This window comes from Lemur catta, chromosome 17 (genome assembly GCF_020740605.2).
Source record: "Lemur catta isolate mLemCat1 chromosome 17, mLemCat1.pri, whole genome shotgun sequence".
Lineage (NCBI taxonomy): Eukaryota > Metazoa > Chordata > Mammalia > Primates > Lemuridae > Lemur > Lemur catta.
Window position 1 is genome coordinate 15,609,562 of NC_059144.1, and position 18,286 is coordinate 15,627,847.

Consider the following 18,286-nt stretch of genomic DNA (forward strand, 5'->3'; position numbering starts at 1 on the left):
GCTTATATCTGGCCAGTCACCTGCCAAAGACTCCACCATATAAACGCATCCGTGCCTGTCAATCTTGGAAACAGCAAATACCTCTTAGGACCACTGGGGTTACAGAGATCTATTCCTTTTAGAAATTAATGTCTGGAAATATCTCCTCTCACTTTGAAACTGTACTGTTCTAACTTTTCCCCTGAAGGGCCTCCAAGGGCAGAAGGGAACAAACTATGATTTATTTCACAAGCACTTACATAGCGCTTACTGTGTGCCTAGGCACTGTTCTAGGGGCTTTACAACTATCGACCCATTTAACCCTCACGATAATCCTGTTTGCCTCATTTTACAGAGAAGGAAATTGAGGCACAAAGAGGCTAAGTGACCTTGCTCAAGGTCATCCAGCCCGTAGGTGGTGGAGCTGATTCGAACCCAGGCAGTTTTGCTCCAGAGTCTGCTCTCGGCCATAAGGTCAGGATGGTAGCATAACAGCGCAGCAGGCGTTTAGCAACCAGAGCAGTTTGCAGGCACCATCTCATTTTATCTGCACAATAATCATTTTTCCCAGATGGGGAAGGTGAGGCTCAGAGATGTCAAGTCATTGGTCCAATGTCACACCTTCACCAGAGGAGACCAAGGCATAACCAGATGAGCCCACAGAAGCTGCAAAGCTTTTGCTGCCATGTAGTGTATCCTAAATATTTGTGGGAACTTTACATGAAGTTCCTTAATAAACCCATTCTTCCCTCACTGGAAATATTGTGTTTCAACATATTTACCATTGAGCAAATACAAAAGCAGGACCTGAGACAGTAGATGCAAATAGATGTATTAGGAAGACAAGCTGCAAAGCCCCCACCCCGACCTAGTCATGCTACTCGGGACTCCTGGGCACATCCCCCAGACTGTAAACATGGCTCATAAGGAATCAGCATCCTTCCTTCTACCAGGTAACAAATGTCCTGTAGCCCATGGGTTTCTCTTCTTGCCTTGGCTGCCAGGAAGCTTGGAGCTACACTTTTATCAAGTCCCAGTTGCTACATGAGCCTCCCTGGCTCAGCACACTTTCTTTGTCTCTCTTTTATGCATTTTTTTTCTTCTTTTTCTTCGTAGTGTCTTGTTGCTCACTGTTTGATTTTGCAAAGAAGGATATGGTACATTCTGGGGGAAAATTCAACATGTATGCCCCCAGGGGCATATCCTTGTATGTTTAACAAGTGGCATAGGGGATTCTCATGAGATGGCAAATTTGGGAAACACTGAGATAGAGGGAAGAGCCCGGATGGGAGTCTGTAAGACTGGGCTCCAGGCTGTGTGACTTCTCACAGGTCACTTGCCCTCTCTGAGGTTTGTCTCTTCATCCGTAAAATAGAGATGATAATAATAAGTGCACGAGGCAGAGATGGATCACTGTCTCCCAGAGTCCTGGGTACTCAGGCCATAGTATAGAGGCTACTTATGATCTTCACTTATCTCACTCTCCCTAAAGAAATATAAATGTATTTGTTTATGAGGTACTGCCTCAGCCCCCACTGGGAATGTCACGTAATATACACTGTAACACCATATTACCTTCCTATAATCCTACCAAATCTGAATTCAAAAATCCACTTCAGATAAGAGATTGTGGATTTGCCTACTCTTTCAGGAGGAAAACTTGGCAAAATATAACAAAAGTCTTTAAGATGCGCCTACCTTTTGATCTTGAGTTTGACTTTTTAGGAATTTATCCTATGGAAACCATTGGCTCGGCACACAAGCTTGTACAATTTATAACAACCATCGTAACAGATATGAGAGTTTCTATGTGACAGATACCATGCTAAGCACTTTACAGATATTATCTTAATTGAGATAGGTATTGTTATTATCCTGATAATACACATGAGAGAACTGACGCTCAAGTGCATGAAGTTATTATTGGCCCACAGTTAAGAGCTAACAAACACTAAGTCCATAGAGAAGGGACATCTAAGTGTCCAGACAATATGGGATTTATATTAAAAACTCAGGGCCGGGCGCAGTGGCTCACGCCTGTAATCCTAGTACTCTGGGAGGCCGAGGCGGGAGGATTGCTTGAGCTCAGAAATTAGAGACCAGCCTGAGCCAGAGTGAGACCCTGTCTCTACTAAAAATAGAAAGAAATTATATGGACAACTAAAAATATATATAGAAAAAATTAGCCAGGCATGGTGGCACATGCCTGTAGTCCCAGCTACTCAGGAGGCTGAGGCAGTAGGATTGTTTGAGCCCAGGAGTTTCAGGTTGCTGTGAGCTAGGTTGATGCCACAGCACTCTAGCCCGGGTAACAAAGTGAGACTCGTCCCCCCAACAACAACAAAAAAAAGTTCTTCAAATGATTGTAATGTGCAGTCTAGGTTAACACCTACTTAATAAATGGACCAGAAGATTCTGAATCAGTAGATTTGGGATAAATCAAACTTCCATATATATATATATATATATATATACACACACATATATATATTCCATATATATAATATATATATACATATATATATATTCCATATATATTATATATATATATTTAGAGACAGGGTCTCATTCTGCCACCCAGGCGAATGCAGTGGTGAGATCATAGTTCACTGCAGCCTTGGACACCTGGGCTGAAGCAAAGTGAGCCTCTTGCCTCAACCTCCCAAGTAGCTAGGGCTATAGGCATGCACCATCACACCCAGCTAATTTTTTAAATGTCTTGTAGAGATGGGGTCTGGCTCTGTTGCCCAGGCTGGTCTGGAACTCCTGGCTTCAAGTAATCCTCCTGCCTCGGCCTCCTTAAGTGCTGGCATTACAGGCATGAGCCACCACACCTGGCTGTTTCACCCCAGAGACTGTGACACTCCCCACTGCCCCAGGGTCTGGCTACTCCAAGTGTGTTCCGAAGCAGGAGCACATCACTGGGAGCTTGGAAGAAACACAGTCTCAGGCCCTACCCTAGACCTGATGAATGAAAACCACAGTTTACCCAGACTCCCGGGAGATCAGAACACGCCTTTCATGTGGGCAGCTCTGCTGTGAGGCGCATGGGCTCCTTTGGGGAGGACAGCAGATTAGGTTCTGTGATCAGGGCTGGCTCATCTTTTCTTCCATCCCCACTCACCTCTTGAAGCTGCAGACACTTTTCCAGTGTCACAGGCATAGTCTGTCCTCAAATATCTGGGCCTTGCTGCTCCCGCGCCGTGGCCATCTGTGCATGGGTACTTACTTCGTTGGAAGGTCTGGGCACATGCACGGTTTGATGAAGCAACAGGGGTTCCCAGGCCTTTCCTGCCAGGGAAGGACAACACAGAATCTGGGCATGCACTCGAGGAGTGGGCCATGGGATTGGGTGTTTCTCCCAAAGACCTAAAGGTCGTTAGATATGCAGGTTGGGGACACTACACACTTATTCTGAGGTTCTAGGACCAGAGGAAGTTATAGGGAAGGAGGTTGTGGTTCAATATAAAGAAAAGGTTCAAACAAGCAGGAAGGGGCTGAACCCAGAGGAGGACAGCTACCTGCTGAGTGTGCCGCACCCGGCAGGAGGTCCAGTATATAACAGCATCTGCCCTATCAATATTTGTTGACTTTAAGGTAATTGGTTAAAAATGAGTATAAATCCCTTGTTTGTCCCTGGTTATTTCTGTGCACTGTAGGATAATTTGGCAACCTTTTGTGCGCTTTTTGTGAGGTGTTCAAATTTCTGTGTTTTCTTATTTTCTCATTATGTTCTAATTCTCTTTCATCCAGCTTATATCTGCACCGCATTCTTTCCAACAGCTGAACAACTAAAATACCCTAAATGGCCCACAAAAGGGGGTTTGTGAAATCATACTTAGCTAAACAATGAAACAGAAGTTGTCAGAGTATTAAGATACAAGCTTACTGTGGTCGTAAATGAAAATAGCAGGCTGCAAAATAGCCTGTATGGTAAGATCTCATTAAAAATATTTTTAATATATATTCCTAGAAAATACCTAAAAGATAGTGGTTCTTTTTTGGACTACAGTCAGGAATCTGTCTGCAAATTGAATAAGAGGTAGAAAATCAAACCCAAACACACAATTTTAGTGAGTTCAGGGGCTCCCTTCCCCCCATAGCCCACCCATCAATTCAGGGTAAGAACCAGGTATCTGGAAGGATCCCACCAAGATGCCGACAGCATAGTCTCCGGGTGAGTGGGATTACAGGTGTCCCCATGAACTACTTTTTGCTTGGCTTTATCTTTCCCCGCCACCCTGTTCTGAGCATCTATTACTTTTGAATAAGAAAAACAAGCAAACAGGAACCAGACTTGTTCTAAACTCTGCTTTAAATCTCTAATTCACTTTGGCCAGCTCTACCTAATTGGCAGTGTTTTTATTTGAGAAAATTGCAGATTTTGACGCTGCCAATAACCAGTTAACAAGGAAGCTGAGGCCCCAGCAAGCCCAGTGATTTATCTGGCCCCGGCAGGCAGCAGGGCAGGACCAGAACTCAGGCCCTTTGCCTACATCCTCCCTTCCTTTCCCACCACGAGCCTCTTCCTGCTTTCTCTCTCATTAAGCCAGCAGGACTGGGGTGTCTTAGGCATTCATGGCCTCGTGGCCTGGACACGCCATTCCACTGACGTGGTCTGTGTGGATTCTAGAGAGTGGAAGCCATTGGGCCGGGCAGCCTCCGCACATGGGCTGTGGAAAACCACACTGGGCTGTGGCTCAAATGCACAGAACTGCTGGCACCAGGGCCAGGAGCTGTCTGCCCACTTTGAAAGTCTGCTACCGGGGGATTCCACACCATGAATTTGCAAAGGCTGCCACATGGGATGTTTTCTTGGGAATATCCAGGTGATACTGACAAGTCCATCACAGACACATCCTCCAGGCAGGCTCTGGCTTGCTCAGAACCAAGTGGAAGGAGCATGGCACTACCCTGGGAGTCCTCGCTGTCCCCAGTAGGGCTTAGGACTGGCTCCACTCCATTTCCACTCTGAGGGGACCTAGTGGACGTGAGGGAATGTGTCTGTGTTCATCCCCTACCAGAGCCTATGTCAGCAGCTGCAGGCTCCGCAGAAGCACCAGGAGGCTTGGCTCAGCTGGAAATTCACTGGGCAAATGGATCTCAGGTTTCAAAGCTGAGAAATGAGCGTGAAGGTTTTTACTGGCGTCTGGGCAGATGAGCCCATGGTGGGTGTTCTGGGTTCCCTAAGGTCAGCCACAGGATGCATTTTGTTTTGGAGCTCTGGTCTGTGACGAGGAGTCTCTCTGGGCTAAGATGACTCTCAGAGATGGCTCCACCAGGTGAAGGTGCTTTGGAAGAGCAATAGAGAAATTCTGAAGGCCAGAGGAGGGGAGACTTGAACCCGAAGCACTGATGGCTTCTCAAGGCCCACACTGAGGACTTCTTTCTATAACTTATCAGGGCCTAAGCAGCAGGCACTTACACGATTCAGCCTTAAGAAGAGTTGCAAAGTCAGCCAATAGTTAATAGTCAAAGACGTGTAGATTTAAAAAAAAATCTTTAATGGCATTTCAAAAGAATTACAGAAACACAGGTTCATTATAACAAATTCAATCATATATAAAGAAAGAAGTAAAAATAACTCCATTATCCTGAAGAGGCACAGAATCAAACAAGGTATCACTTTTTAAATTACCAGATTGGCAAAATTAAAAGGAATGACAATATGTAGCATTGGCAAGGTACAGGCCAGGAATTCTCAACCTTGGTTCTGTTGATGTAATTCTTTGTTGTAGGGGATTGTCCTGTTTATTAAAATTTGTATCATAAATAATTTCACTTAAAATACATTTACAAGAGTAAACATTTTTTTTTTTTTTTTTTTGGTGGCTGTATTTATTAAGAGACAGAGTCTCACTATGTTGTCTAGGCTGGACTCGAACTCCTGGGCCCACCCAAGCGATCCTCTTGCCTCAGCCTCCCAAGAAGCTGGGACTACAGGTGTCCACCACTGTGTTCAGGGAGTACAAACTTGTTTGACAAACTTTTTAACGCAGCACCACTGGTAATATTGAATAGAAATTGGTAATGACCCAAATTAAATAACGTTAAATGTAAAATGCCCAGATACAGAAAAAAAAATTTTTTTTTTTTTTTTTTTGAGGCAGAGTCTCACTCTGTCACCCAGGCTAGAGTACTGTGGCATATTCACAGCTCATTGTAGCCCTGAACTCCTGGGTGTGTGCCACCATGCCTGGCTAATTTTTTAAGAACTTTTTTTAGAGACAAGGTCTCACTAAGTTGTCCAGACTGGTCTTGAACTCCTGGCCTCATGTGATCCACCCACCTTGGCCTCCCAAAGTGCAGGGATTACAGGCGTGAGCCATCGTGCCCTGCTGAAAAGAATTTCTGTCTTTCTTTCTAGAAAGGAAAATTAGCTCTGATGTCGCAAGGTCTTCAAGATAAAATTATTAAGGGGAAAAGGCAAGGTGCAGACAGTGTAGAGGACATTTTTATAAAATTTAAAAAACAAAACTGTATAAACAAATGCATATGTGTATGTATTTAAAAAGTACATACATAGCACTATGTATGGGTTTTGTTTATTTAAAGCCTGGAAGGAGGTGTGCTAAACCACAGACAGTGGCTGTTTCTCCACAGAGTAGGATGGAAGGGCACAGGGGAGCACATGGAATTTTTTATTTCTACTTAAAATATTCCAGCATCACTTGCGTCATCTTACAAGGACATTGTAAAATAATAAAGATAAAAATAAGAGGTAGGAAAGGAAGAAAGGACGAAAAGAACTCTCACTGGAGTCCTGCCCTCCCCTCCCCTGGAGTAAGCAAGCCAAGCTTAAGGGGTTCCCTGTGCTCCACTATGAAGTCCCCAGGGCAGCATCACCCATACCACCTTATCAGATGCTCAAAGCAATGCTTCTAAGTTGGCAGAGAGGGGTAGTTATTTCCATTTTGCAAATGGGGAAACTGAGACCCAAAAGTACAGCGACTTGCCCAAGCCCTGGAGAGATCAAGGGGGAACCCAGATCTCTAGAGACCTGGGCTGTGGTTTCTTCTGCTGCCACCCCCCAAGTAACAGCAGCAGGTGCCTCAACAGGCTTCTAGGACCACGGGTCTGACATCCATGCCTGGTTCAAGCTTGTGCCTTGACTCCTTCAACTCCTCTTCAGCGCTTAGTCCTTCCCACACAGCGGGTATTCATCCCCCTAAAGTAATTTTCATCCTCTGGCTCTCCTTTTCTGAAGGGAACATGCTTTAGAAAGCGCATCTGACTGTCACTCACCAGCTCAAGCAGCGGCTTCACCTCTCTGGGCCTCATCTGCAAAATGGAGATAAACGTACCTAACTCAAGAACTGTCTTGAGGATCAAAGGAATCGTGTGTGAACGCATTTTGTAAAATATAAAGTACTTAAAAATGACAGTTTATTTTAACAGAATAAAACTCTAGCTCTCTCTCTCTGGGAAGTTTAAAATAACATTAGCAGGGTAATTGCAAGTGAGAGTACGTTGAATGAAAATATGAAGTTGCAACAGGCACAAGTATTGGCGTGGAGGTTGGGAAGAGTTCAGATAATGGGTCGGTACCCCTAAGCTCATATCTTACCCAAGTCAGGTTTCTTTAGAACCTATTATTGGGCTTTGGGACCTGTGCTGTCACCAGGGAGAGATGCTACAATGCTAAACATCTTAGGGCAGGGGCAACAAGGAAACAAGAAAAAACCAATGTGTTACCAGCACTACAGATTGTATTTCCACCCACAGGAAAACAGACCAAGCAGGAAACAGGTTAATATGTCCACCAGGGTTTATGGAACTGCTTGGTTAATTTACTAACATTATAAAGAGTAATGCAGGTGGAAGTGCCTTGGGCATGGGGCCAACTCCCACCATCCCAGGGAATGCAGTAAAACCCACCTTGTAAAGAAACAGCAGCAACAAAGGCCACTTTAAGAAAGCTCAGCTCATTGCCAGACAGGGTGTGGTGAGGTGGCCCTATTACATACGCTGCTGAGTGTGTGAGTGGTTCATTACCTTCCTCTTAAGCAATTTATCAGTGTGTCACTGGAGACTTTCAACAGTTGGCACCTTCTCACATAGGAGTTTTAGGTGTAAATTCTATTCTAAGAAAATAATCAGACTCATGGTCAGATGTAGACACACACGTTTTTGTACGTATACACTCACACAAAGATGCTCAGCTCACACACACACACACACAGAGACACCCCCCAACTGTCCAAAAATAGAGGAATGGTTAACTACAAAATATTAATAAGTTATGAATATATTTAAATGATGGATTATACAGTCATGAAAATCATGTTCAAGGAATATTTTGTGACATGAAAAATGCTCACAATAGTAAATGAAAAAAAGCAGGACATAAAACTTATATATAGTTTAGAAACATTTAAAATATACACATTTAAAATAGTAGTGATGATGATGATGATGATGATGATGATGATGATGATGATAGCAGTAGCTGACACTTATTGGATGCCGTGAGCCAGGCAGGGTTCCATCACATGACTCATTTCCACCTCTCCCTGCCCTCTAAGGTAGGTCCTATCATTACTCCCACGATTCAGAGTAGTAAACAGGGCACAGGGACTTGGGCGGTGTGTCTAAGGCCACACACGGGTGGGCACGGGGAGGCAGGGCTTCCAGCAGAGCCCTTGTGGCTCTCAGGCCCTCTGTAACACTGGGACAAAACGCTGAAAATGGACATCCTCCAGTGCTGGGACCGAAGGGCAGGTCATTTTCTTCTTTATTTTCTAAAGTTTCTATAGAGGCATATTTTTCTTTTGTTAACATTGGTTTTATTACAAAAATATCAACACATTAAAATATTTCCAAAATACAGGGGGGGAGTATGAAATAACCTAAGCTCCAGACAGATGGGAGGAGGGATATCAAAGTCAATTACATTGGAAGGGACCAGGAAAGGCCAGACGACAAGGCTTAGAGAGAAGACAAGCAGCTCAACTGGAAACACGTTTCACCGGGTGTTTGAGGGACATTCGTGTAGATGACTAGTAGGATAGGTGGACACCGCTGGACACAGGGGTGTGGCGCTGAGGAGACACATGGGCTGGAGGCAGATGTGGCGTGAACAGCAAGCAGATACACCTGAAGCTGTGAAAGACACCACTGTTTCTGCTTGTCCTTCACCTCCACTCCTTTCTTTGGGTAACAGCAACCCAAGTTTCCCCTCGGAGAACTACCCCATCCTTTCCACAAAGGCTTGGTGAGACAATCAAAGTGCCTTGCCACCCGGTGAGTGGGCACATCTGCCAAGATAGGTGGAAAGGAGAAAGTGTGACGTATAAACCAATGCACGTTTGTGGCTGATAATTCCTAATTCCTCATTAGCATGCAGTCCCCCCGCCATGCAATCAATGGCCTTTGCTGCTTAGGGAGCCACTGCTCAGCTCTGAGTTTTAAATTCAAATTTTCTTGAGCCCACAGTGACATAGTCTTAAAATCTGGCTTTGTTGAGGGAGGAAAAGTTTTCCTAATTTCCAAATCTTTCCTTTACAGATCAAGAGAACAACCTGGGGAGGAGAAGACAGAGATTTTCTATAAGCCACAGTGTGGAGATTACACAGAACAAGGTTAAAGACAAGCTCCCATACAGTAGGAAGGGACAAAGGCCTTCTGGTGCTGCCAAGCAGAAAAAGCAGGACAAGACTTCGGATGCAAGTGTTCTGGTCCAACCTCCTCTAAGGTCAAATCCTCTGTGTGGGGCTCAGAAGCACCTAGACAGGTTTAGGGTACACTGGTGTCCCACTTGCCCGAGCACAGCCCAAGGAGAGCGCTGGCCTCTCAGAGGAACCTGCCACTGGCCATGTCACAGCTGCATCAAAGCAGCCCTGGGAGTTGGTGTGCCGGACAGCAGCAGCTCCCCATTGCCCCTGGCCTGGGGGTGCCATGCAGGTGATCTGGAAGTGCGCACATGCTCTAGTGATGTGCTGAGAAAGGCTGATGGATGAGGAAAGGCCAGGTGACAAGCTGTGAGGGCCATGGCACACACATGGCCTTCATGACTGTAGACACTGGCAATTTTCATGATTAGAAGCAGGTCAGTGTACTGCTCGGGAACTACTAATAAATTAGGTCAGCCCCATCTTGGTGGGTTCTACCATAATCCATAATAGCTAGGGACAAACCTAGAGCGGCCACATGGCAGTGAAGACCAGCAAAGGGCAGAGAACAGCATCTGAACCACAGGGCTCACCCACTGCCCCCTTATACCCAGATGCCACCCCAAGACAATGGAAGCAGACGGGAGACAGGAGAAACCCCGGCTTATTGAATATGTATGCAAAACAGAGTGCTGTAAACCAGAAGAGACTGAAATGCCCCTACAGTTGGGAGAATGGAGGTTGAGAGGAAAGTAAGATCAGCTGAGAGATACAGAGGAAGCTGCATTGTTTTGCGCCTGAGTAGGAATGGGCAAAATGTGCCCCTGCCACGGAGCCCAGTCAGAGCTTCTCTCCCAGGAATTTGAATCTTGTAAGGAGAGACACACGGGACCAAATATGCATGGAACCGAATCACCCTGGGTGATGCCCCAGAGACTGCTGGCACCTGGAAAAGGCTCGGTCTGGTTCCCAGGCTGATAAGGCCTGGTTGTTCAGCTTTTCCTTTTGTTGAGTTAGTTTTCTGATATTCTTCCGGTATATTCCTTTTTCACTGAAGCAGGTCAGAGTTGCTTTCTATATTCTCTAACCCAGGATGATCCAGGAAGTCGGTGTGAGATGAGAAGAGAGCCGAGGTGTGGCCCCCGAGGACCAGCAGAAGGACAGGGGAAGTCTTCGAAGGAGATGGACAAAGAGAGGCCCAGAGGACATCCCCACGTGCAGTGGCTGCAAAGGCCAGAAGGAGGGTCAGTTAAGGAGGCTGTGTCCAGTGTCAGGCGGTGCTCGGAACTCAAGCCACGTAAGAAAGAGACGGGGACACTGGATTCAGCAAAGGAGGTTATTCACGACCTTGGCAAGATGAGTTTCCGTGGGAGAGGAGTCTGGCTGCAGTAGGTTGACAAGTGAGAGGAAGGGACAGAAAGAGGTAGCGACACTGACTACGGCTCCAACAGGGAGAAAAGAGAAAAGGAAAGGAGCTTTAGGGGAAACCTGGGTAGAAGGGGGCTTTGTGGGTTTGGGGTTTCCATTTTTTGTTTTCATTTTTTTTTTTTTTAACATGAGAGAAGACACGATGTGTATCAGCATGTACAGAAAATGCTGTGAGTTTCCTGAGAAGGTGGGAGAGATGGGAACCAATGTGATGTCTGAGTAGGGGCTGGTCTTAGACAGGAGGAGGAAGGGGGACAGAAGGGATATAGACACAGGCGAAGATCAAGGACATACAGCAAGATCTCATATCTAATGGCTTCTGGGACACTTCTATGGTAAAACCTTTTCTCTTTCCCTCAGGCAGAATTAGATGCTCATGAATGTATAAGCAGAGAATGAAGACATACTTTGAATAGTAAACAGCTGAGTGTCAACACTTGAGGGGGAAGATCGGGTCAGAGCACATGTAGGGCAAGGAAAGAATTCTTGAGAGTTAGGCTGAGCCAGGAAACTGTGACACAACAGTTCCAATGTAGAGTAAATTGAAGACTCTTACCACGATACAGGTAATTGAAACCGAAAATCCAAACCCAGGCATTCTGCAGCTGGGCAGGTATAATAATTTATGAATGCTTAAAGGCTTAATTAACTCAACAGCTTTAGAGCAGGGGCTCTTTAAATTTTTTGTTTTTCACCGGTAATACACTGACATGATTCAAAAGTCTAGAACACATGCTACACATTAAGAAGTCTGCCCTCTCCCGCCTGCCCACCATTTCTGAAACTCTTCTCTTAGTTTCTTGTCCATCTTGTCAGTGTTTTTTTATGCACATACAAGCAAAACAAATATATTAATATATTCTCAGCTGTACATCCTTTTTTCACTATTATATGTCTTAGATATCTTTCCTCAGTGCACACAGAGCTTCCTCAAACTTTTTTCTAGTTAGTGTTTTTTTTTAATTTTTAAATTTCAGATTATTATGGGGGTACATTTTGATTACATATGGTGCCTTTGCATTGCCCAAGCCAGAGCTCCAAGCGTGCCCATCCCTCAGTGTGCTCTGCACCCATTACTTGTGAATTTACTCAGCCCCTCCACCCCTACAGTGTTTCACTTTGCGTATGCACCAGTTTTTTTTCCCAGTCCTCTACAGATGGACACTTGAGTTGTTTCCAATCTTTTGCTATTGCAAACAATGTTGCAATGGATAACCTTTTACATAAGTTATTACAGATACGTACAAATGTCATCTACAGAGTAGATTCCTAGGCTTGTAATTCTGGTAGATATTACCAATCAACAGGGCTGCCTGTTTCACAATCCCTCCAGCAAGTATCAAAGGGCCTGCTGCCTATTCTACCCCTCACCTACCCCTACCTCCACCCCCATCCAGAGTGGGCTGTCAAACCCTGGGATTTCTGCCAATCTGATAGGTTAACAATGGTATCTTAGTGCACTTTTCATAAGCACTTATCTTTTGAAGAGTAAGGTTGAACATCTTTTCATAAGTTTAAGAGCCATCTGTATTTCTTTTTCTGCGAACCATCTATGTGTCCTTTGCTCATTTTTTCTCTACTACTGCTGCAAGAGTTCTTAACCTGGGGTTTGTGGCTTTCTCAGGGGATCTTATGACTCAGATAAGGTTAACAATTGTTGGGAGTGGGGAGAAGAACTCATACTAATCCAGTATCTACTTTGTGGCATACATATAGGGGTTTATTTTTATTTTTTAAGTTTTTAAAACTTTTAATTGAAGTTTAAACATACACACAGAGAAATGTACATATACTGTTACAGCGCACACTCCTATAACCAACACCAGATAAAGAGACAATATTACCAGCACCCAGAAGCTGTCCTCAATACTCCCAAAGATTCTTTTCTGTTGTAGCTATACTTTTTTTTTTTTTTACACAGAGTCTCACTCTCTTGCCTGGGCTAGAGTGCCGTAGCATCAGCCTAGCTCACAGCAACCTCAAACTCCTGGGCTCAAGCAATCCTCCTGCCTCAGCCTCCCAAGTAACTGGGACTACTGGTATCTGCCACCATGCCCGGCTAATTTTTTCTATATATATTTTTTAGCTGTCCATATCATTTCCTTCTATTTTTTTAGTAGAGACGGGGTCTCGCTCTTGCTCAGGCTGGTCTCGAACTCCTGAGCTCAAACCCTCCGCCCGCCTTGGCCTCCCAGAGTGCTAGGATTATAGGCGTGAGCCACCGCGCCCGGCCTTGTAGCTATACTTCTTGATTGTGTGTTTTAGCCTTAACACCTTCCTGATGTCATCATTCAGTTCAAACCGCAAAGTTTCAATGAATGGCAATTTGAGTGAGAAGGCAAGCGGTTCACAAACTTGGTCTTCAACAGTGTGAAAGTCCACAGTGAGAGGCTTTGCCACAGTTAAGGCAAGAGGACCTGCAACCCTCTAGGGCTCCCTCTGCTGGTGACCAGTAGCTCCCAGGAAGACACCCCCGACCCCACCTCCAGAGTTCTTGAGGATTAACTGGAGTCTCAGAATTCAAGTTGCTGCTTAATGGGAACCTGCACAGAGGGGCACGGCCAGGTCACTTATCAAGGCATCACAGAGTCCTTCACTCCCCATTCTGTTCCCCAACATTTCAGGAAAGCAACTACCAAAATAACAGGCCACAGTAACTTTGGGGCTATAAAGAGAATGACAAGAAAGGGCAACTAACTAATCCCCCCTCCCCTAGCCCTCACCTATTTCCTCCCTCCCCCGACACACTCCTCCCCCCACAAAAACAAACAAACAACAACAACAAAAAACACTCCTCCCCCCACAAAAACAAACAAACAAACAACAACAACAACAAAAAACAAGAGACTGGTGTGAAAGGCCCTGATGCTCAAATTGCCTGTCAAAGGTGTCCCCAGTCCCCAGTCATGGCTCTAAAAAAACCAGCAGGCAAATGGATTTGCTGAGTTGATTGAGCGATGGACCGATGGACTGATGGACTCACTGGCTCACTCACCCATTCAGTACATACTGTGGCAGATCCTGTGCCGGGTACAGGGACGCAAAATGCAGCCCCTGCTCTGATGAGCTACATGTGAAGTGCCATGGGAACAGGCGCCAGGGGTAGGGGAGAGGCAAGGGAAAAAAACGTAATATAAGTATATCTTTGCCTCCAGAAATTTAGAATCTAGCTGGACATACAAGGAATGTACGGATAAAAGGCTAAAAAATAACTGAAGGGGTCACCTGAAGAAGTCCTAAGTGAAGTGTTACTGGAGTACTAGAGACAGACACGGGCCCTGAGCTGACAAGGTTGACAGGCGGTGGACAGAGGGGCTAGAGGCTCTTCAATTGTAGATTTTAGCAAAAAAAGATGCCCAGTGAAGTCAACTGGACACCAAGTAAAACCTCATGAGAGAAGAGAGTGAGTTGGATTAAGGATTATCACCATCCAGGGTAGGTTACACCCATAACCCAGGTTGTGGGTCCACGAACTCTACTTTGTCAGGGTACCCAGAGCTGATCAAATTTGGAGGGAATGGGCCAGGTGCGGGGGCTCACACTTGTAATCCCAGCAGTTTGGGAAGCTGAGGCAGGAGGATCACTTGAGCCCAGGAGTTGGAAACCAGCCTGGACAATGCAGTAAGATCCTGTCTCTACAAAAAATCTAAAAAAAAAATTCAAGGGGATAGACTCAGTGTTGATCGATGATCTATAAGCCAGATGAGAATTCACAGAAGGAAAAATATCCTCCCCACAACTGGGATAGATGCTCGTGTTTGCCCCCATTCCTCCTATTATTTCCCACCCTCTCCTTGGGGGTCCTCATCCTTTCCTGTGGCTTTCAGGGCCACCTGTATGCAGACTCCACAGTCTCTAATTCCAGTTCCAATCTCCCACTTGAGCTTCTGACCCGTGTATCTTCCTGCCCCCTGGACACCTCCATACAGCTGCCCAAAGATCTCTCAAGTTCAGTCTGTCCCACCTGAGCTCGTCATTTAGAGCTATCTCAGTATGGGAAGGCAGTGACAGCACAAACTCTAGCCAGGCAGCCTAGGCTCAAATTCTAGCTCTGCCACTTACTAGCCGTGTGACCTCAGGTGAGTTACGTCTCTTTGCTTCAGTTTCCTCATCTGGAAAAATGAAGATAATGGTGATTTTATAGGATTCTTGTGAGAATTAAAATGAGTTTTCTGACACACACTAAGAGCTAGTATTAGCTATTATTATTTTCCTCCATTTAAATGTTGTTCTTTCTCCGTTTGCTGTCAACTGGATTTAGTGGAGTTTAATTAGACAGGCAGTAATATCTCTTCCACTGTGCAAAGCAGAAAGCAAAATAGTGACTTTCGCTCACTGCCCCCACATTCACCCTCTTGCCAAAGCCTCATCTATACAACTTTTCAATGTGTTAACTTGTCCTCAATACTATGGCCACCTGTTCTCTAGATCACTGCTACCTTAGGCCTGGCTCACTGTGCCAGGCCACACTGAGACCAGAATAATCTTCCTCAAATAAATCCAGCCATTTCTTTTCTCTCCCATGACCCCCATGGTCCTTAGGATAACTCCTTGCCATGGCCTCTAAGACTTTCCATGACCTGACTCCTGCTTTCATCAGCACCTCAAACTCCTCATGTCCGAAAGCAAACTCTCCCCACTCCCCAGACCTGTTCTTCCTGGATTTCCTCCCTCAGCCAGTGGGGCCACCTACGGAGACATCCCTGCTCAGCCTACTCACTGGCCTTCAGCCCAGGAGTCAGGTCTGGCCTTCCCCCAGGTTATTTCCAGTGCCTTCTAAGTGGCCACTTCTACATTCCCCTCCCCTTCCCAGCTACTTTCTAAGAGGCTGCCAGAACGATATCAACTGCTAAACGGGACATCACCATTTTGTTGAAAATCATTCATGACCTTCGGGATAAAATCCAAGCTCTTTAACTTGACTCTCTCCCTGACCTGGCCTGGCCTCGCTCTCCAGGCTCGTTCCAGCCCCTCCCTCTGCCCAGGCAACGCCTGACTCTCCAAACCTCTCCAGCAGCTTCTCCCAGACACCGCCCTGCACCACCAGAGGGGGCTCGGCAACGCTCCCAGGTGCCCACACAACACCCTGTGCCTCTGCTGACTCTGGGGCTCTCCAGCTAGACCACCAGCTTCGCAGGGGCTTCTGCACGGCACCAGGCAAGCAGCAAGTGTTCACTGAAGTCCGCAGAAAGAACGAGCGGAAACTGAGGACACAACAGGCAACCTGACACGCTGGGGTCCCACAGCTGAGCAGAGCCACTGGACACAGCTCTTTTCACTGCCCCACCCTTCCAAAACGAGCACATACATTGGATTTCCACTACCACGCTGCCTTAGTACAGGAAGTATTTCGTAACAGGATGACTGTGGGGATTAAAAATATTTAAATAGTTTCTGTCACACGGTGAACACTCAATGCCTTCCTTTGATAAGTAATTACTGAGTGCCAACTATGTGCCACACACGAGTTCAGGCCCTGGGGATATACTGTATTTTTGTCAACTCTAAGACACCATCATTTTAAAGACTTACCATTTATTGTGGGTACAATTAAGAAAGAAAAAAAAATACTACCATTAAACCAGGACACACTGTGGATTGTAAGACACATGCAGATTTTAAGAGTGCTAAGTTGTGGGAAAATGTGCAGCTTAGATTCAATAAAGAAAAGTGTTGATAAAGAAAAGAGATAAAGTCCCTGTCCTCAGGTAGCTTCTATTCCAGTGAGGGGGCCAAATAATAAACAGACATTGTCAGGCAGTGGTAAATGCTATAATGAAAAACAAAGCAGGGGAAAGGGCTACAGAGTAGAGGGGGCTGCTGGGGTGGCCAGGGAAGGCCCCGCTGGGAAGATGATGTGAGCAGGGATTTGAATGAAAAGATGAATTGTGGGTAAATATTGTTCTGGCAAAGGAAATGCCAGAATGCAAAAGACCGGAGAAGGAAATATGCCTGGTAGTTTCAAAGACACAGAAGGCAAGTTTGGCTGGAACACAGTGCCAGGCACTGAGCAGCTAATTTCCTCAAGCCCACTGGTGTTTCCGAGGTGAAAGCAGGTGTCCCTGGTCTAGCTGGGCGTGTATGGGAGGTGGGTGTGGGTAGGCTAAGAAAAGCAGTGTAACTCAGCAATCAGGCTGGTGGTGTGGAGTCAGACTGCTTAGATTAGAATCCATGTTCTGCCACTTACAAGCTGTGTAACCTTGGACAGGTTATCTAACTGCTCTGAGCCTTAGTTTCTCCACCTAGTTTCTCCAGGACATAATAAAAGTATCTGTTTCACAAGTTGGTTATGACAATTAAATGAACAGTTGTAAATCAATACACAAATCACAATTATTATCACTACCTTCTATCTATCCCAAAGCCATTTTAAAAATCATATCAAGGTAAAGAACAAATTAAGGGCCAGGCGCAGTGGCTCATGCCTGTAATCCTAGCACTCTGGGAGGCTGAGGTGGGCGAATTGTTTGAACTCAGGAGTTCGAGACCAGCCTGAGCAAGAGTGAGACCCTGTCTCTACTAAAAATAGAAAGAAATTATATGGACAGCTAAAAATATATATAGAAAAAAAAATTAGCTGGGCATGGTGGCGCATGCCTGCAGTCCCAGCTACTCGGGAGGCTGAGGCAGGAGGATTGCTTGAGCCAGGAGTTTGAGGTTGCTGTGAGCTAGGCTGATGCCACGGTACTCTAGCCTGGGCAACAGAGTGAGACTCTGTCTCAAAAAAAAAAAAAAAAAAAAGAACAAATTAAATTATTTGAGCCTTAAAAGATAAGAATGCTTTTCCAGATTACCAACTGCTAGGATGGCAGCCATATTGGCAGGGAAATAAATTTAAGACTGTGAACTTGTCTTCTTCAAAGTTATATTTAAAAAAAAAACTTATCTTCCTATATAAATTGAATGCTTTTACAGTATAAATGATGGAATTAAGTTTCTATTCAGTCACTTATAAGACACCTGTAACAAAAAGGAAGCACTGTTAGAGGAATTTTACATCTACCATAGCTTTCAAATTAAATGACGTTACTATGTGCATTAAGTTAATACCAAGATAATTCCTGAATGTAAAGTCCACACACAAGTTCAGGTTTTTTTCCCATGGCTAAAATGATCCTGTGTTGCTGGAACAGGAGGCAGGTCTGGCTTCTGTTCACTCAGATCATGTTTTGTGGCTTCTCTAACTCATTCCAAGTCATGATGGACCACACAGTGAACCAATCCTATGTCTAATGACTTAAAACTTCAGGCCATGTCAGGTGTGTGAG